The sequence below is a fragment of the Dasypus novemcinctus genome, chromosome 13 (assembly GCF_030445035.2).
Source record: "Dasypus novemcinctus isolate mDasNov1 chromosome 13, mDasNov1.1.hap2, whole genome shotgun sequence".
Taxonomy (NCBI): domain Eukaryota; kingdom Metazoa; phylum Chordata; class Mammalia; order Cingulata; family Dasypodidae; genus Dasypus; species Dasypus novemcinctus.
The window spans coordinates 51,826,778-51,848,086 of NC_080685.1; the positions used below are offsets into that span (position 1 = coordinate 51,826,778).

The 21,309-nt window shown below is 39.5% G+C and overlaps 1 long non-coding RNA gene across 1 annotated transcript in view; it reads right to left on the reverse strand.

The window, feature by feature from the left end:
• Nucleotides 1–531: 531 nt before the first annotated feature.
• Nucleotides 532–21,309, reverse strand: part of LOC111766782 (uncharacterized) — a 114,207-nt gene continuing 93,429 nt past the window's right edge. Inside the window, exon 8 of the long non-coding RNA XR_002798749.3 lies at nucleotides 532–5,492. This is a non-coding gene — a long non-coding RNA (uncharacterized lncRNA). The remainder of the gene's footprint in view (nucleotides 5,493–21,309) is intronic.

Sequence of the window (21,309 nt, forward strand, 5' to 3'; positions counted from 1 at the left end):
GAATTATTGAGAAATAAAAGCATAACATTGCAGAAAAATATCTAACGACCCATTCCTGCCCCCACTTCTGTAAATCAGCCTGCAAAAGCATGACCTTACGCCTGTCTTCTGCTCCTGTAACCCTGCTTGCAAAGTTTTGCCTAGCAACGTGTTAGCCAATGAATGAGAGCCAAGCTAGTCCTGCATAAAATCCTATATAAACCTATGAAAACTGAAAAACTGGGCTCAGAATTTGGAGCCTGATTCTCCTCTGGGCCTACAAGTAGTAAATCTGTTCCTTTGCTTCTCTGAGTGCCATTTGGGTTTTTCTGCCATTCAAAACTCCTGGCTTTGCTGTAATGATAGCATACCAAAATGTGTGGGTTACAGTCAAGGCATTACTTAAAAGGAACTTGTAACACTAAAAGAAATCTAAAATCAATTATTGAAACATCAACTCTTAAAAGCTAAAAAGAGAAAAATAAGTCCAAAATAAAAAGAAAGTGTATTAGTCAGCCAAAGGGGTGCTGATGTAAAACACCAGAAATCTGCTACGCATTATAAAGGGTATTTATTTGGAGTAGGAGCTTACAGATACCAGGCCATAAAGCATAAGTTACTTCCCTCACCAAAGTCTATTTGGAGCAAGATGGCTGCCAGCATCTATGAGGGGTTCCGGCTTCTGGGGTTCCTATGTTCCTGGGGCTTGCTTTTCTCTGGCTTCAAGGTCCCGTCCTTCCTGGCGCTGGTTTCTCTTTCTTCTGTGAGTTTACTTCCCAGAGCTCCAGCTTAGGTCTTCAGCATCAAACTCCAACATCAAAACTTCAACATTAGAAAACCCTCAACTCTGTTCTTTACCATGCCTTTTATCTGTGAGTCCCTACCCACCTACCTACCAAGAGGTAGAGACTGGGTGGGGACTCAACATCCTAATCATAACTCAATCATGCCCAGGTACAGATCAGATTACAAGCATAATCCAATATTTCTTTTTGGAATTCATCAATTATATCAAACTGGTACAAAGGACAAAATAATAAATATAAATGTAGAAATCAAGAATACAGAAATCAGTTGTGGAGTCCTCAGTGGCTTTGGGAGGGGCTTCTGCTCCCCAGTGCCAATGTTAGCATTGGTGCTGCTGGACTAAGCCAGCGCCAAGATTGGAAGGGAATGGAAATCTGTCATGCTCCAGGTTCTTATGCAGCCCAGAGGCTCACTAACCTGTTCATGAGGAGGTGAGAGCTCCCAGCTGCCTGCAAGCCCCTATGCTGACCCTTTCCAGTTCTACAGGTCAAAGCCAAAGCACACAAGGAGCCCAGAAAGCGTCCTAGCAGAAGGATACCTTCTAGAGTCGAGTGGCAAGCTCGGGAGCAGCTGCCACACCTGACCTGGCCTTGGAAGCGGAACCCATGGAGCTTGTAGGAAATGTTGCAGAGGAAATAATGGAAAGATTCACCTGTGAACTTCTGTCGACCTAACTCACTGCCTCTGTCATCATTGTGTAGAATGGACCTTTTCTCTGGAATCTGTTTTCTCTTTAAAACAGCTTCCTCCTGGCTATGGCCAGTGAGCAAGCAGTTCTGCCCCAGCATTTCTGAGCCTCCACCTCTCACCACAGGAGTCTTCCAATCAACCTGTTTGCTTGCCACTCTGTCACCAAGCCAAGCACTGTCTACCCAGCCCAAAGATCCCACCTGTGAAAGCAGGCCCCAGGCCTGGTCCCTGGAGAGCCACGGTCTCTGCGATTACATCTGCACTGTAGAGAACTTCTACAGGGAATCCCTGTTTCCTTATGAATGAAAATGTGCAATAAAGCCCATTCTGGGAGTGGCTGTGGCTCAAACAGTCGAGAGCTGGCTTCCCACATACTGGGTTCAATCCCCAGCCTGGTACCTCAAAAATAAATTAATTAATTAATCAAAAACTAAAGCTCTTCTTTCTTCCTTTTCAGCAACCCAGAGATGTAGCACTGCATCCCCTCAGAGGTCTAATGTCACCTGTGGAACAGTGCCATCCCTGTTCATCAACTGTTCTCAGGAAACTTACCCCTGCCCCAGAGGCCCAGGATCTCAAGGTCCACAAGGTGGGTGGCTATCCTGTGTTTGCCATGTGTCTACTGCTGCTCATTTTCCTTTGCCTGATGTCTGTTTGCCCAAGGGTGGGTACTGGGAGGTGGTGGCAGGAATGGTGGCCTTATCAGTGGCTCATTTCCGCACTGCTGTCCCTTGTTGTGAAGAACTTTGCCTCACCTGACCAGCTGGACTGTTGCTTGGCTTTCTCCTCTATCCCTGCCAATGGTCATTTGTTGCAGAAGTTGTTCTTCTCTTTGTCTTGGCCTCTGACCCTTTGGGCTTTTACTGCCCCATAGATTTTGATTGGCAAAACACAGTGGGATCTCCTCCCCCAACGAGCCCAGATAAGATCCTCTGCCCTACTCCACAGACACATGTGAGCTCACCCTGGGAGGTGGCCAGGCAGCCGGAGCTTTCTTGACAGCCCCCACCAGGGCAGGTCACTAAGGAGAGGCCTTGCGGGGCCAGCCTGCCTCCACCTCCGCACCCATCTTCAAGGTGGGAAAGGGGCCACTCTGGTTTTACCAGCGATAGCCCACCTTCAGTTTACCTTTAGGAAGGGGCAGAGACTCAGCACAGAATTCAGTTTAGACAGGCTGAAGGAGTGTACTTTCTCGATGTGAAAAGAGTAATTTTAATCTTCATTTTGTCTTTTTCCCTGTTTGGTTTGCTTCCAGTTAGTTTGAATAAAAATAATACATTTTTACTCAGCCTCAAGGAGGATAAGAGCATCTCAGTTTTCATCCATGTGATGTGTCTGGAGTGTCAGGTGGAACATTGTTACAATTAGGTTTCCTCTGGACTTCATGTAAATCCTTTTACTTACATTTCAGGAAAACTCAAGACTTCAGGAGCCAACCAGTTGGCCAATAATATGATGACACCCAATTCAAAATGTCTTTAGTTTTATGCTTAATAACAATGTAAATCATTGCTCATAAAAGTTGTATTACTTAACCCTAGGATTAGGTTGGGGGGAAAAATGTATGTTAGTCTCTACTCACTCAAACTACAAAATAGGAAAAGTTTGTTAGGGAAGAATCCCTTTCCCTTCTCAGTGTACAAAGTTCCAATCTTCCTTGGTTACATTTAAATAATAACCATGGGTCTGTTTTGGCCACTCTGCTAGTATTAAAGATGGAAATAAAACCATTAATTTTGGGGAGTCCATGTAGCTCAGTGGTTGAGTGCCTGCTTCCCATATACAAGATCCGAGGTTCAATCCCCATTACCTCCTAAAAAAAATAAAAATAATACAATAAAATAAAACATTAATTTGAGCCAAAAAATAATAATAATATAGAAATTAGACAAACAGAGGATAAAGCATATAGTCCATAAGAGTGCACAGAAAGAATACCCAGACTACCATTTGTGGTTCAGAGCATACATCCATGAGAAAAATGCTTCCACTCTATTCATAAACCATCAACTGATATGTGCTACCTTGTTTTCTTTAAGAAAGGCATTGAAGTGGAAGGCAGAGTTCATCCACATCTGGCCCAAATAAGGAGGCTAAAGGCATGAATATGAAATAAGTAATGCAGCCCAAGCTTGTTTTTCGGTCAGAAGGGAGAAATGCAAATGGAAGAACAGATTAATGGAAAGGTTGATAGATGAATTTTGGAAGAAAGAGTAGAGGGAGAAGAGCAGAATAGGTGATCAGAAGAACCTCTATTGTAGAAGGAAAACCCAGTCTCTTGTAGCCAATCAGCTAGGAAATGCCTCTGATTAGAAATAAGCCACTGTACCGCCTCAGAATTGACCACATGGCATCTTTGTCCAGTTTTTTTTTTTTTCGACCTAAACCAAGGCTGTGCTTGGAATAGCTCAAAATTCAAAGGAAACATTTCCGATGCTGGAGGTATAGGGTCTGGGGAACTCCATACTAACTTCACTCTGACCTGAACAATGATCATTTACTTTCAGGACAGGGACTAAGAGAGGGCTGTCATAGGAAAGATTAAAAATTAAACCAAAGCAACCATGACCACAACAAAAGGAGAAAGATAGAGAGACACTAAGAAATGAACGCCCACTTGCTTTCAGATGAACAAGTTGAGTCAAATGTTGTTGAGGACATGACAGATCCTATATCATAGACAAGAACCCCCAGAACTAAACAAATTCAGTGGTTTTCCTTTCCTCCCTGTAAGTACAGATTGCTATAGCCCTTTCACCTGGTGGGGAAAAAAACACATGTTCTAAGATATATGAAGACAATGTGTATAAGTCAGTCAACTCTGATTTGTTCAGGAAAATTTCACCTTTCTTCCTCTTGCCTTCCCTTCTTCTGTGTTGGTGCCATCTCCACTTCTCTCTCACTACCCTTAAATTCCAGGGGCTCCTTATTTTGACTGGTATTCTTGAGCCACCTGAGTGTCAACCAGGAGGGAATATAAATTCCAGTTGCAGCAAAGAACATATCTCCTAGTAGTCTTCAGTTTTCAAATGTAGATGTCTTTGTTCTTGTCTTCTTACACTATTATTTTTTAAGGAGGTACCGGGTTTTGAATCCAGAACCTCATACATGGGAAGCAGGCACTCAACCACTTGAGCTACATTTGCTCCCTATCCTTATACTGATTCTGATGGCCAATATTTTGGTAATCCATTTGAGAAAAGAAAATGTAGGTGTGAGAAGAAAATGCCAAAGGCCTCACTGAACAAAATTAAGGTTGGCCTTGACATTTATGTGATTTCAGGGAACTAAGGCTGCTTTCCACATATGTCCTTGAAATATTTTTCTACTGGTTTAGAACAGCAACTTCTAAATTAGTGTTTTAGCAAAAGGACTATAGCAGGTAAATCATAAGTGCTATCTCTATTGACTGATCATAAGTCAGGAATTAAGCTTTTCTCTGAGATGACATATAATAGTGATTTTGCAGAAATAACCTAAATTTTTAATCCTAGATACAGAGTTCTTTTATTTCTCAGACTGTGGTGACTAAATGAATTAGGATTCCAGCATGCCCCCAAAGTATTGGAAGAGGGGAGGTGGAGGTGAGGTGAGGAAACACATAGGGATAGGAAATGTTGGAAGGAAGCAGTGTCTTTTCATTGTGTGTGTGGGAGGGGAGTGCAGGCAGAAGGCTGAGGGACTCCTCAAATGCAGTATTAAGTGGTGCTTTAACCCATCCTCCAAGGATCTCATAACCCAAAAATTGAAAATTACTTTTAGGCTGATTTTTGCATCTCTGGAAGGCATATTTTACTGATTTGTCTTGTGAGTTCAGTAAATCCCAAGGCAATATTGGTTGTTTGATGACTGCCCATTATAACCCCCACATCTCCCAAAATAGTAAATAGAAAGATAGGCGATAGATAAAATAAAAACTGAAGGTTGATTTTTAAAACCCCTGGGGAAGGCCAAGTAGCTCAGAGTCCTTTATCTTTAGCCCACCCATATTGGGGGTTTCTCCAGCCAGGAACTTCCTATGAGAAAGAGGGGGAGAGAAGAATATCAGAGGCAGAAATATACAGTAATTCAGAGAAGATATGCAAGATAGTGTCTACCAGTGGTATTGCATTGCACCTTATCAGCCCTTAGAGAATTTCAAAGGTCCCTGGGGCACTTTGTTGTCACTGAGGGATTTTCTTAGGGTAGGGATTTCCCCAAGTCACTGTCAATATCCCTTTCTGCAGTTGTGAGCCAGCTGTCTCAACTGTCCAAAGGGAACTGGATTTTGTTGATGCGATACTACCCCATTGATGGAAACAAGTCACTGGAATTTTTTTCCTTATACTTTTAGGAGGAGAAAAATCTACACCCCTCTCCCAAATAAATAAAATTAGCATAATTTCCAGTGTCCTGGGATGAGTAAACACTTAATCCAAACTAATATAATTTCTGTAATTGATCTCTAAAGTATTTTTTTAATAAATTGATCCTATTGAGGGTAGCAGCATGATGTGTTAAAGAAAGTATATCTAATTTCTTAATCCCAGGTTCACTATTTACTGTCAACATGATTTTAGGCTACTGAGCTCAGGTACTTTATCTGTAAAGTGGAGATTATAATATCTACCTCATTATAGGACAAATGAACTGTTTGTAAAATACAATTTGTGCGCTTAACAAATGATACCTTTCTTATTATAATTTTGCTCCCTCCAAATGCTCACTGCAAAAATCCACAATCCTTTAAAAAGATTCATTTAATTTCTTGATGTCTAAGTCTCTTTATATTCAAAATGGTACTATTGTACTAATTGCATTCTAAAGTTCCTTTCAGCTCAGACTTACTATGATTCGATTATAACCAGTATATGAGCCAATCAAATAGAGGGACTACTACTTTTATACAGAATTTTAACAAATATGTCTCAGTAGAAAATTAGGCAAATCATAACACCTCATTTCCCAGGCATTTTGACTAATCAAGGCTTGACCAAATGTTCTTACATTTGAGGTAGAAAGGAGAAACAAGAATAGTAAAGATTTTTAAATCTAAAGGTCCACTTCTTTTACACAAATGTCATTACAGCCTTTATCTAAAAGATGAGATAATAATGTAATTAATTCTTCAAGTTGTTGTGAGGATTCCATTTTTAAATAAATGTAAGTCATTAAGCACAGTGCCTGGCACAAAGTAAAAGCATCATCAAGAGCAGCTATTTATATTAACTAGTATAGCAAACTGTAATATCAGTAGCATTCCGGCTCTGGCTTGCCTCAATCCTTGGAGTTCCTTGCCTTGCCTCTCTGCTTCTCATCACAGGATGATGACCTCTCCCTTCTCACTTTTATGACTTCTGTGTTCTCTGTGAGGCTTCCAGTATTCCAGATTAAGACCCATCCTTCAGTAGGGACACAACTTAACTAAAAATAACATCTTCAAGAAAAGGGTTCACAGACACAGGAATGTGGATAAAGATTAAGAACATGTGTGTTAGAGCACTTATTTCAACCTACCATAAAGGGCAAGAAGTTAATTTGGAAAAAGATACACATGTTTGCAGAAGGCAGTTAAAATCACTTCATTGTTTTGAAGCAAAGGACATGAAATATCAACTCTTTCATTTTTCCCAGTTTTAACTGAGTCCAGGAAAAGTAGATGAGGAGTAAAATGAGGATTAACTATGAGGAAAGAGTTTAATAACAGGCAAAGTGTTTTTGGCCACTATAAGGTGTTAAAGAATACCTTTGAAATATGACTTCAAGATGACCCTCCATCGTTCCAAGAGAATTTGAATGAAAGTCTTGTGAAGACAGATGGATAAATATTGACTTAAAGTTCCTAGTTCATATAACCCTTGAACTTTATAAAATGGAACAATCTTTTAAAATTATAAAAGAATACGTTTTTAAAGTTTTTAAAATATGAAAAGTGAATAATGCAAAAAGTACACCCACAATCTCCCCTCACAATCCTCTTCCTAAAAGATGATCACCATTAGCAATTTGTTATACAGTCTTCTGCACTTTGACTATACATATACAATCTTTTACCTAAATGTGATTATTCTATACAAACTATCACCATGCTTTTGCTACAATTTGGTACACAATGTTTCAGGTCAATAATAGAGATCCACCTGTTTATTTGCAATAGCTACATAGAAGTTATACCATAATTATTATTTTCTCTTTCTTTGTTTAAAAGTTTAATGCCGTGACCTTTTCAGATGAAAGATATATTGCTCTGTCAATTACTTTTCATTTTCCTGTCCAGTTTCAACCACCCACAGAGTTGTTTCTCCTATGTAGGAGTAATAACAGTCATTTCTTTTTTTCCCCAGAACTTTTGGTCACTTTGTCCACTAGTTCTGCGTGCATATGAGAAATAGTGGCATGAAGTATTCATTTCTAGAACAAGAAGTCTTCAGGTAAAGGTTATGGTTCTTCTGCTTCTACAGAATTTATGAAAATGAAATTTTTATTGCCATGATATTTAAAATAAATAATCCATGGTCAGAGAAGTGACCAAAATCTAGTATCATAGTAGTGATAAGAGTCCTTGCAAATCAGTTTGAGTTTGATTTTATCCTGAAGGCAATGGGAACCAGTAGGGCACAGATGCAATTTAAAACTGGAGGATTGCATGATCAGATAATGACCCTGGCTGAAGAGAATGGGCCCACTTACATAGCTGTTGGAAGGAGGCCTCAGTTCCTCTCCATAAGGCTGCATGATATGGAGGCTAGTTTTCTGCAGAGCAGGTGATCCAAGAGAGAGGGGAAGGACAAAGCTGTGTGCCATTTATAAACATACACTGTCACTTCTGCCATAACCTTTTCATTTGAAGTAGATCACTTAGTACATCCCACAGTCAAGGGGAGAATTAATTACCATCTTTTAAAGAAAGGAGCATCAAAGAATTTTTGGACACATTTTAAAACCATCACAGGGCCTAGTTTCAAATCCAGATTGATGCACTGTGAGCCAGAGGCTGAGAGAACCAGGGGACATAATCCTCCAGGAATTCACAAAAGTAAAAGGGATTTCTTTACACATTCATAGGCCATTGAATTGGGAAGATTCAGCTTAGTTTACCAAGACATCTTAGAAGCAGGAAGGCTAAATGACTTCTTACACTTTCCACATTTTATCAAATGTGATAATGTGAGTGTGAGATCCACAATTTTCAAGGACAGCTCAATTTTTAAAAAATTCTTTCCTGTTAGTCCCCATAAATTATGAGAGCATCCCAAGTACTTGGATATTTCCATGCTTCCCAACTTCTAATTCCAACCAAGAAGATCTGGCAGCTCCACTAGCATTCAAGGAGTATGTTTAGCTCTTTCTGGGCAGGCTTAGACATGCCTAAGTTGGAGAAGATTAACCTTAAGTACCTTAAAAGCTTCCAGCACCTGGATCCTCTTTTCTGTTCAGGCATCTGTGTAAGGCAGGTTTGGCTTGTAAGTGCTTGTTTGCTTGATATTAGACTAAGAAATTAAGTTGTTTAACCAGTTTATTGAACCAATGAGACACTGTAGGGTACAGACAGAAAACAATTCTATTTTTATCTCCACTGACCCTCTTTAAAATCTCCATATTAACTCATTTACCCTTCCCTGGATGAAATCTCAGGCAAATCTCATACATTTCCCAGTCATTTTTAGATAATAAAAGATTATTATATTTCATCTACTGTAAGATGAACGTATGTCTCCATTTTAACTTCTCATCTCTGAAATCTGAATCCCAACATCTTATATCATAATTAGATGTTTTTATATCCTTTCTTTTTTTTTTCTTTTTTTTTTTTTTTAACTTTGGGCCTCCCATGTGGTAGGCAGACGCCCTATCCATTGGGCCAAATCTGCTTCCCCCATATTCTATTTTAATGGCTACATAGTATACCATCAGGTAGCTGTACCATGTTTTATTTAACCAGTCCCTAGTGAAATTATTTTCAATCTTTTACTAACAATGCTGCAATGCATAACCTTGTATATGTTGTTTTGCACATGGGAACATTTGTAGGATTCCACAATATCTTTTTTCTTTTTTTTTTAAAGATTTATTTATTTATTTAAATCCCCCCCTCCCCCGGTTGTCTGTTCTCTTTGTCTATTTGCTGCATCTTGTTTCTTTGTCCGCTTCTGTTGTCGTCAGCGGCATGGGAAGTGTGGGTGGCGCCATTCCTGGGCAGGCTGCCCTTTCTTTCGCGCTGGGCGGCTCTCCTTACGGGTGCACTCCTTGCAGGTGGGGCTCCCCTACACGGGGGACACCCTGCGTGGCAGGGCACTCCTTGCCCACATCAGCACTGCGCATGGGCCAGCTCCACACGGGTCAAGGAGGCCCGCGGTTTGAACCGCGGACCTCCCATGTGGTAGACGGACGCCCTAACCACTAGGCCAAGTCCGTTTCCCTATATCCTTTCTTAATGATATATAAAATAATGGAGTATATTAGTCAGCCAAAGGGGGGCTGATGCAAAAAAAACAGAAATTGGTTGGTTTTTATAAAGGGTATTTATTTGGGATAGGTGCTTACAGATACCAGGCCATAAAACATAAGTTACTTCCCTCACAAAAGTCTATTTTCACATGTTGGAGCAAAATGGCTGCCTACGTCTGTCAGGGTTCAGGCTTCCTGGCTTCCTCTGTGCTCAGCTCCTCTGTTTCCTCCACAAGGTTAGCTGTAGACTATCAGGTGAACAGCTCTGTCTCTCTCCCTGGGGCTCCAGCTTCAGCATCAAATTCCACCATCAAAACTCCAACATTAAAAGCCCTCAACTCTGTCCTTTGCCATGCCTTTTATCTGTGGACCACCACCAACCAAGGGGCAGAGACTCAACACCCTAATGACGTAGCCCAATCAAAGCCCCAATCATAATTCAGTCACACCCAGGTACAGACCAGATCACAAACACAATCCAGTATCGATTTTTGGAATTCATAACCATATCGAACTGCTACATGGAGCATCTCACCTTCAATAATATTTTATACTCAATTAAATTTAGTAACCTCTTTTTTTATTTATTTTTTTTTAAAGATTTATTTCTCTCCCCTCCCCCCCCCGCCCCACGCCACCCCAGTTGTCTGTTCTCTGTGTCCATTTGCTGCGTGTTCTTTTTGTCTGCTTTCTGCTGTTGTCAACGGCATGGGAATCTGTGTCTCTTCTTGTTGCATCATCTTGCTGTGTCAGCTCTCCGTGTGTGCAGCACCACTCCTAGCAGGCTGTACTTTTTTTGTGCTGGGCGGCTTTCCTTACGGGGCGCACTCCTTGCGCATGGGGCTCCCCTACACAGGGGACACCCTGTGTGGCACAGCACTCCTTGCGCGTATCAGCACTGCACATGGGCCAGCTCCACATGGGTCAAGGAGGTCCGGGGTTTGAACCGCAGACCTCCCATGTGGTAGACGGATGCCCTATCCACTGGGCCAAGTCCACTTCCCAAGTAACTTCTTTATCCAAGTATTTAAAAAGCCTATTCCAGGATAGTAATCAAAACTCCATTCTCATCAAATTTAAAACTTCTCCTTTCTCTGACCTCTGGCCCACTTCAGGCCTGGAAGCCTGTGATGAGATAAGATGGGAGGGGCAGGTTCGTCTCTATGTCTCCTCCTCCTTCCCTAGCTGAATACTTTGGTATCTTTCAGGAATTGGAGTAAGAGAGTGAGGAAAGATGAAAGTAAGTAAGACTTATTTAACAAAACATTGATACTTTGGCAACATGCCCTCTCTGTGAAGAATGTTCTACATGTCACTTCTTTCTTTCCTGGAGTGGTTTTGTGGCTTTTGCAGAGACTACCCTCATCACTGTGTCTCGCCCACCACTTCTTTGACGTATGTTATGCCTCCTCCAGCTGGCCACTTACAACTTCCCCTTTAGCCACTGGTTTCTTGTGGCCTACCCCTCTCTAGGGTTCAGTCCTCTTGGGTGGAGCCCCATTCAAAGCAACCCAACATGATCCCCTCCCAGGGGCTTCATGAGCTCATGGGAAATTCAAGCATCCTTTGTCAGACTGGATGCTCGAAGTAGTGGTGGATTCCAACTGAGCCACCTTCCCTCACTCTGCTCCAAGTCAGCAGAGCTGAGGTCATGAATGCTCACCTTTAGTCTTCACATATGTGAGTCAGATACCAGTCTCTGCATCCCTCCAAAGAACACCTGAAAAACTCTCCAAATGGTTCTTTTAGTATCCTCCCTGGAATTGAGAACAGTATGTTATTATTTGCCTCTTTGCATGGTTAGTCTAAGGCATCTTCACTTCTGTTTCAGATTTTTGCCATCAACTTGAAGAAAAAACACACAAAATACAAAAAAAAAAATTACTTATTTTCTACTTCTCCCCCCAAAAATGTTCTGAGAAATTGCTCACAATAAATGATGTAACAATAAGATAAGATATAGTAACTTTGTGCCAAGTCCTTTAAATTGTAGTTTGTTTATGTATTGAAAAGGATAAACCATCAGTCAAACCCAAATTCAGGAACATTATACAAAACAACTAGCCTATTCTTTCAAAATGTCAACGTCATGATTAACAAAGGAAGGCTTTGGAACTGTTACAGATTAAAAGAGATAGCACAGACATAACAACTAAATGCAGTACATGATCCTGGATTGGATCTTCAATCGGAAATTTTTTCTTTATAAAGAATAAAGGAAAAAATTAGAATATTGACTCTATATCAGTTAATAGCGATGAATCCATGTTAAATTTCCTGATTTTGATGATCCTACTGTGGTTAGACCAAAGTATGTCTTGAGAAGCGGTCCTAGCTCAACTGATAGAGCATCCGCCTACCATATGGAGGGTCCAGGGTTCGATACCCAGGGCCTCCTGGCCCATGTGGTGAGCTAGACCACGTGTAGTGCTCCCGCATGCCAGGAATGTCATGCCATGCAGGGGTGTCCCCCACATAGGGGAACCCCACAAGCAAGGAGTGTGCCCCACAAGGAGAGCCACCCTCATGAAAAAAGCTCAGCCTGCCCAAGAATGGCACCACACACACAGAGAGCTGTCGCATCAAGATGACGCAACAAAAAAGAGATGCAGTTTCCCAGTGAAGCCTGATAATACAAGCAGACACAGAAGAACACACAGTGCACAACAGTGAATGGACACAGAGAGCCGACAATGGGCGGAGGGGGAAAGGGAGAGAAATAAATAAAATAAATCTTAAAAAAAAAAAAGCATGTCTTTATTCTTAGGAAATACTAAATTATTTAAAGAATTTTGGAATAAAGGGACATGATATCTAAAACTTAGACTCAGATGATTCCAAAAATATATATATTTGACATATATGTGGGTCTGAGTTTGTAAAGACATTGAGAACAAATGTGATTAAATTAACAATTGGTTACTCAGAGTACAGTATATACAAGTTAAAGTATATAATTACGTATGAGTTCTTTTATCTCTTCTACGAGTTTGCAATTGTTTAAAAAAATAAAAGTTAAAAATTATGTCCTGTGTTCTTTACAATCCTCAAAATTATGTATGATTATGCTTTTTTTGCAGAAAAGGAAAATAAGGCTCAGAGACATCTACCAAAAATTGTGCCCTAAGTAAATTTAACTCCCAAATGTCTATCAGCAAAGCTCATACTCTTTCCATTAAACTATGTTGTCTCTCAATAACATGGGACTAGGTATGGAAAATAAAAATCAAGGAGGGGGGATAAAGCAGGTACAGAAACAATTTGTGTTAACATAATTGCCGTAAATCTGCCTGGAATGTATCCAGTTAGGGAAAAAAAAAGAACACTGGATTATGTAATTCATTATCAGAAAAGCAGATGCAAACAATTTCCTCTGGAATGACTTGCTTTTATTACGGCGCTGAATTCTAAAGTAAATTATTGTGTGGCACTTTATGTAGGGGGCTCTAAATGATGCAAAGGACAAAATCCGCAGACATTGGGACTGAGTTGAAGCTGTCTATGAATAGACACAGAAAGTAGGAACAATAGGTTGGGGTTTTTTTAAGATTTCTTTATTTAGTTTATTTTTCTTTACTGTTCCTCCCCCCCACCCACCCCCACCCCCACCCCAGATGTTTCTCTCATCTGTTTGCTTGCCTTCTCCAGGAGGAACCAGGAACTGAACCCAGGACCTCCATATGAGAGGTGAGAGCCACTGGCTTATAGCATCTGCTCATTGCAGCAGGGGTAGTGTCTAGCTCATCTTCTTTCAGGAGGCACCAGGACCCAATCCTGGGACCTCCCATGTGGTAGGTGGGTGCCCAACTGTTGAACCACATCCACATCCCACAGTAGCTTTTTTATTGAATAGGATTATAAAAACAAAGTTTTGTGCTATATTTTCACCAGGATATGAGTGTTACAGCCTTGAAATAACTAAATTATTTATGCTCTTTCTTTTTTTCTTTCCTCCTTTCTTGGTCCTTCCTTCCTGTTTTCTTTAGCATAACACTGAGTTTATGAAATTCATTTATGCTGCCACACATAGCTGTGATTCATTCACTTTCATTGTTGTTTAGTCTTCAATTGTATGGATATGCCAAATTTACTCACTCATTCAACTGTTGATGGATAGTGTGATTCTAGTTTGAACTATTAAAAATAACGCTGCCATGAACATTCTTGGACATGTCTCTTGGTACACATGAGCTCATATTTCTGAGAAGAATTGTTGGGCTATAGGGTAAAATACTTCAATTTTAGTAAATGATGACATACAATTTTCCAAATCAGTTCTATGCTCTAATCAACAGTGCATGAGAGTAAGTTCTTGTAGTGTCCCATCTTTGCCAAAGCTTAGAATTGTCTCTATTTTTTATTATAGTTATGTAGGTGAATATGTTGTGGTATTTTATTATGGTTTTAATTTGAATTACCCTAATGACTAATAAGGTTGAGCACCTTTTTGATGGCATTGAATTGCCCTCTCAAATTAAGTGCCTTATTCAAGTCTCTTGTCCACTTTGAATTAGGTTGTCTGTCTTTTTCTTATTGATTTTATGATTGTTTTACGTATCTTGGATACAAGCCTTTTGTCACTGTTTCAAATATTTTTTCCTATTCTGTGACTATCCTCTTTACTCTTTTAATAATATTTTAACAAATAAAAGGCCTTAATTTTAATGTCAATTTTTTCAAACTTTTCCTTTCCTCTCTTCGTATGTGTATGTAGTGTGTGTATCCGGTTGAGAACTGTTTCTGTACATCAAGATCTTAAACATATATATTTTTTAAACCTTTATTTTTTTGCCTTTCATATTTAAATCTAAAGTCTATTTGGAATTGATGTTTGTGTGTGGTAGGAGATAGTGGTCAATTTCCACTTTTCTACCTGGGTAAATAGCAACATTTATTAAAAAGAAAATTACCTTCCCCATTGTTCTACAGTGGCAACTTTTTGTGTAAATCAAGTGTATGTATAAATGTGGGTCAGTTTGGAGGTTCTCTATTCTATCCTTTACCCCAGCACTACAAGTTCCTAATTATTTCCATTTTAAAATAAATCTTGATATCCTAAAGAGCAAATCTACTCTCATGTTCTTCATAAGTTCATTTTGTGTCTGAATAGTTTACAAAAAAGAACTGATTTTTAAATATTTACATGTATTAGTTTTCTGTTGCTGCACATCAAAATACCCTGAAACGTAGTGGCTTAAAACAACAGTAATCACTTTTTTTCTCTCAAGGTTTCTGTGGTTAGGAATTCAGACAGGACATAGTAAGGGCAGCTTTTCTCTGCTCCATGATGTCTAAGGATTCAGCTGGTAGAGTCAAAGGCTGGGTACTGGAATTATCTGAAGGCTAGTTTGTTCACGTGCCTGTCACTGGTGCTGGCTGACAGCTTGAAGCCTCTCTGGGACTGTGGGCTGAAACACCCACATGTGGACTCTCCATTTACCCTAGACTTCCTCACAACGTGTTGACAGGAGCACAGAAGAACCTGGGTTAACATTTATAACTTATCCTCAGAAGCCATAAAGCATCACTTCCACTGCATTCCAGTGGTTGACGTAATTACCAAGATCCTCCAAGTTTCAAGGGAAATGAACATAGACTCCATCTCTCAGTGGAGATGTGTCATTGTCACACTGTAAGAAAAATTTGTGGAATGAGACCCACATTGTTGTGGCCATTTTATAAAATACAATCTGCCACAGATTCTTATATCCAGCAACCTTACCAAAGTCACTCATTCATTCAAATCATTTATCTACAGATTCTTTTAGACTTTTATACACAATCATAGCTTTTGTAAAGAATGTAAATTTTATTTCCTCTTACCTAATCATTCTGTCCTGCATTTACACCTTTTGTCTTACTGCACTGGCTAGGGCCTCCTACAAAATGTAAAAAGAATGATGGAGGCACCTTTATTTTATTCTTGATCTCAGTGGGAAGCCGTGCAACATTTCACTATTAAAGATGGTGTTTGACACTGTTTTGGGTTTTTTTAATATGCTCCCTTTATCAGATGAAAGGAGATCCCCTTCTAATCTTAATTTAATAATAGGGCCTTTTTGTTTTTTATAAAATATTTTTTCTGGATTTATTGAGATAATCATATCACTTTTTATTCTGAATTTCACTTGATAGATTTTCAAATCAATCATTTTGCATTTCTAAAATAAATAGAACTTTGTGATCATGAATTATGTTTTTTATATCATAGGAGACTAGCCTGTGAATTTTCCTTTATCATCCTAATTAGATTTTGCGAACAAGCTTATGCTAGTCTCATCAAAAGAACTGAGGTTGTTTTCCCTTTTACAAATCTCAAGAAGAGTTTTTGTAAAATTGGTGTTATTTCTTCTTTAAACTTTTAATAGCAACTTCTAGTGAACTCATTTGGTCCTGAAATTTGAAAGATATTTAATTATGGACTCAATTTCTAAGTGGTTGCAAACTTATTCAAATTCTCGATACCTTTTAGTATAAAGTTTTATACTTACATTTTGCTAATAATTTATCCTTTCCATATAATTTTTTATTTATTGGGAAAAAGTTGTTGTAAGATCTAAATATGAGTTTTTAATGCCTGTAGAGTCTGTATTGATGTCACCTTTTTCTTTCCTGATATTGATCGTTTGAGTTCTTGTGACAGATTAAAGCTTTTTGTGAATCCCAGAAAAGATCATGTTCTTGGAATAAATCCATTCCTGTGAGTGTGGAACTCTTTGTTTGGATTAAATTCAGTTGGGTACCTTTGATTAGAGTACTTCGGTGAGACATGCATGACACAGGGTGGGCCTCGGCCCTCTTGATGGGAGTCCTATATAAATGGGAGAAACATGCAGAAACACACAGATAAAGAGAACTGCCATTTTACCCTGCCATGTGAGAGAGGACTCCAGGATCTCCTGCAGCCACAAAAAGACAGAGAAACCCCAAAAGGGTGAGAGATAGACTAGATGCTGGAATCAGCAGAGCAGCCCAAAGCTGAGGCAAACAGTCCCAGAGGAGAGAGGAGAGATGAGCCGTGTTCCTGATCACCCACAGCTGAGCTCAGGGACAAAGGGAGCCTGGAGGGGAAGGCAGAAAATTGACACAGAACTGCTGCCATTTTGCCTTCCCACATGGCAGGAATCCAGGACCACCAGCAGCCAACCTCTGGTGAGACAACATCCCTAATGATGCCTTGATTTGGACATTTTCACAGCCTCAGAACTGTAAATTTTTACCCTAATAAATTCCCATTATAAAACAGCATTTCTGGTATTTTGCATTGGCAACTTTTAGCAAACTAAAACCATTCTTTTTTCTTTATCCCACCAAAATTTATTAATTATAGTAAGCTTTTCACAAAAACAGCTTTTGACTTTGTTAATCTTTTCTATTATTTTTCTTTTCTATTTCATTAATTACTGCTTCTTTATAAGTTCCTTCTTTCTACTTTCTTTAGTTTTAATTTACTGTTGTTTTCCTAAACTCTTGAGACAAAAGCTAAGTGAATTTATTCTAAGACTTTCTTCTTTTCTAATGCGTGCATTAAAGGCCATAAAATTCCCTCCAAACACTGCTTTAGCTGCACCCCACAAGTTTTGATATATAGTATTTTCATTATCATACAGATCAAAATATTTGCTAATTTCCACTGTGATTTTTTTATTTGACCCATGGGTATTTAGAAGGGTATTTCTTAATTTAGAAACATAGGGGGATTTTCCAGTCACCATTTTGTAGTTGATTTTTTGGATTTAATTGCACTGTGATTATAGAACATCTTATCTTTTCAATCCTTTGAATGTTGCTTTATGGTCCAGAATTTAGTCAGTTTTTTTTAAATGTTTCATATGTACTTGAAAAGATTGTATAGTGTTCTACATCCATCCACAGGTTTACTTTGTTCATTGTTTTTCAAGGTTTCTATACTTTTACTGGGTTTTTTCCTTTTTTTTTTTTTTTTGTCTACTTGTATCAATTATTGAGAGATATATACTAAAATCTTCAACGAAGACTGTATGTCTATTTCTCTTTGCCATTTTTTTTTTAAAGATTTATTTATTTATTTAATTCCTCCTCCCCCCCCCCCCCCCCCCCCCCCGTTTGTCTGTTCTTGGTGTCTGTTTGCTGCGTCTTGTTTCTTTGTCCGCTTCTGTTGTCGTCAGCGGCACGGGAAGTGTGGGTGGCGCCATTCCTGGGCAGGCTGCTCTTTCTTTTCGTGCTGGGCGGCTCTCCTCACGGGCGCACTCCTTGCGCGTGGGGCTCCCCCACGCGGGGGACACCCTTGCGTGGCAAGGCACTCCTTGCGCGCATCAGCACTGCGCATGGCCAGCTCCACACGGGTCAAGGAGGCCGGGGTTTGAACCGCCGACCTCCCATATGGTAGACGGACGCCCTAACCACTGGGCCAAAGTCCGTTTCCCTCTCTTTGCCATTTTATTGATTTTGCTTTATATTTTAATACCTATATTATTAGGTGCATACAAATTTAAAATTATTATTTCTTCATGGTGAATTGAAACTTTCATCACTGGACATGTTCCCTTTTACTAAAGTTTCTTAACTTAATATCTACTTTTTCAAATATTAATAAAGCTACAACAGGTTTCCTTTCATTATTTATCTAATAGATCTTTTTCCATCTGTTTACTTTTGATCTTTCTGTATCATATTTTACATAATCTCATGTAAATATCACATATTTAGCTTTTGAAATTGAGTCTAATAATTGACGTCTTTATTGGAGCATTTAATCCATTTATATTGACTGTTCTTGCTGATCAATTTGGTTTTAAATCTATACTTTTACTATTTGCTTTCTATTGTCATGCTTCTTCTATGTCCTTTTTTTTAATTATTTATTTATTTTTAAAAATTACATTCAAAAAATATGAGGTCCCATTCAACCCCACCGCCCCCCCCACTCCCCCCACAGCAACACTCTCTCCCATCATCGTGACACATCCATTGCACCTGGTAAGTACATCTCTGCATCACTGTACCCCTAGTCAATGGTCCACATCATAGCCCACACTCTCCCACGTTCCATCCAGTGGACCCTGGGGGGATCTACAATGTCCCGTAATTGTCCGTGAAGCACTACCCAGGACATCTCCTCGTCCCGAAAACGCCTCCACATCTCATCTCTTCCTCCCATTCCCCAAACCCAGCAGCCACCATGGCTACCCTTCCCACACCCATTCCACATTTTCTCTGTGGACATTGGATTGGTTGTGTCCATTGCACATCTATGTCAAGTGGGGGCTTAGATTCCACATGGATACTGGATGCACTCCTCCTGCTTTCAGTTGTAGACACTCTAGGCTCCATGGTGTGGTGGTTGACCTTCTTCAACTCAATGTTAGCTGAGTGGGGTAAGTCCAATAAATCAAAGTGTAGGAGCTGAAGTCTGTTGAGGCTCTGGGCCTGGGTGTCATATTATCAGTCCAGAGATTCAAATCCCCTAAATATATCTAAAACCCCAGCACCAACTACAATTCTATTAAAGTAGCATGCAAGTCTTGTGAAAAGAGATCCCCTCTGAGTCCAATTCCATCACGCAGAAACACCAGCTCCAAAGAAGGGCCATCTGCCATGGCAGTGAACCCCATCTGCCATGATCATAGAACCCGTGGGTCTCTTTATTCCTCAAAAGAACCAATACCTGCGGTTGTATCTACTTTATCTGTCTCTCAGACTCTGCTCAGTTGTGCATAAGGGCATTCCTTCTGACAACCTCTAGACTCTTTTTTAGAGACTCATAGCCTTATATTCTCATATGTTCTTTTACCTCTCTTCCTTGCCATCCATTGGATTGATTCTTTTTCTTTATTTGATTTTTCATCTATGTATCCATCAGAGTCCAATTAGGACTATAATTTGAACAGGCAAAGTTTAATATAAAGCATTATTAATTGTAATGGAAGATTGGTGTAACACAGGATTAACTAGTAAGGAATGAGGAGAACTCTAAAGAATATAAGTATAACAGATATTGGCAGCTGCCCCTACCCTTAAGGCTGAGTCAGATCCCAGTAAATGAATGAGAATTCCCCCATTCCACACACAAACATATGCCAATACACAAACACACACAGGGCTGAGGTACAGACATTATTGGAGAAGATGTGGTCATAGTTCACTAGATAGAAGACTTTGTTGAGGTCCTTACTGGCAGAACTTACCGCCCTCTGGAGTACCTATAAAACTTTCCAAAGAGAGGCTCACCAATGGTGGAAGTCACCGAAGGGAGTGGTGCAATGGAAAACACCAAGCCAAGCACATTAGAACAAGGAAGAGCCCCTTCCCCCTCCAGAGTCCCTCCAGCACCCTCTGCATAACCTCATGCCAGCTGTTGGCAATAAATATGGTTTTGGAAGTGAGAGTCAAAAGACTGATACCTGACACAAATGCTAACTTTTTACTGCTTTATTCTTTTTTTAGTGGTCACCATAGAAATTACAGTAGGCGTCCTTGATTTATTGAAGTTTAATATTACTTGTTACTTTTACCCTCTTCTAGCATAGAGCAAGGACATTAGAATGCTTTAATGCCATTTACTTCATTATGCATACTCATGACAATCTTCTTATGACAGATCTTAGAGGTGAAATTACTGTGTTGAAGTGTATCAAAAATTCTAAGGTTTTTGTTGTATAGCACTATGTGTGTTTCCAGAAATGTAAAAGTTTGCATACTCACTAACAGTTAGAAGAAACTCTATTTACCATCCTCTGTCACTCACTGGTTAATATATTTTTAAAAATATTTTATCATTGGATTGGTGAGTATATCTCAGTATTTTAATTTTCATTTCACCAGTTGTTTGAAGACATTATGAATTTTTATTCATACCCACTGACCACGCATCTTTCTTTCTCTTCTCCATCACTTGATGTATTTGTAGTTGAATGAATTGTTTTTATGAGCTCTGCCCACTTTTAAAAATCATTGTCATGGTTATTTTATGGATTAATGATGGACTTCAAGTCAAGGATAAATAACAACCTCTTCTTTTCCTCTGGAATCCAAAATTAAGAGAGAATATAGACAAAACCTAAGAATATAGAAATCAAATTATCTGCTTTCTTACTGATCAAGATAACTTGGGGAATGCAGCTTGGAGAAAAGAGGCTAAATGGATTTCCTAATACTTCAGTCCTGAATTCATCAGACTTCCCCCAGCCACAGGCATAAATGGTAGGCCTTTTAATTCAAAGGTCAATGTCTCCCCCATTCAATTTGTCATATGAAGAAAAGCCCAAGATACCTCAGCTCTGGAGGTAGACAGATCTAAAAAAGAAAGAACCCAGAAGTGATTGAAAGAGATATGCTCCCAGGGGTTCCACTAGCCCAAATGGCAACTTTATAGAAAAAAAAGTAGCTTGTCTAGGTGGCTCCAGATACAGGTTTTGGAGCTTCTAT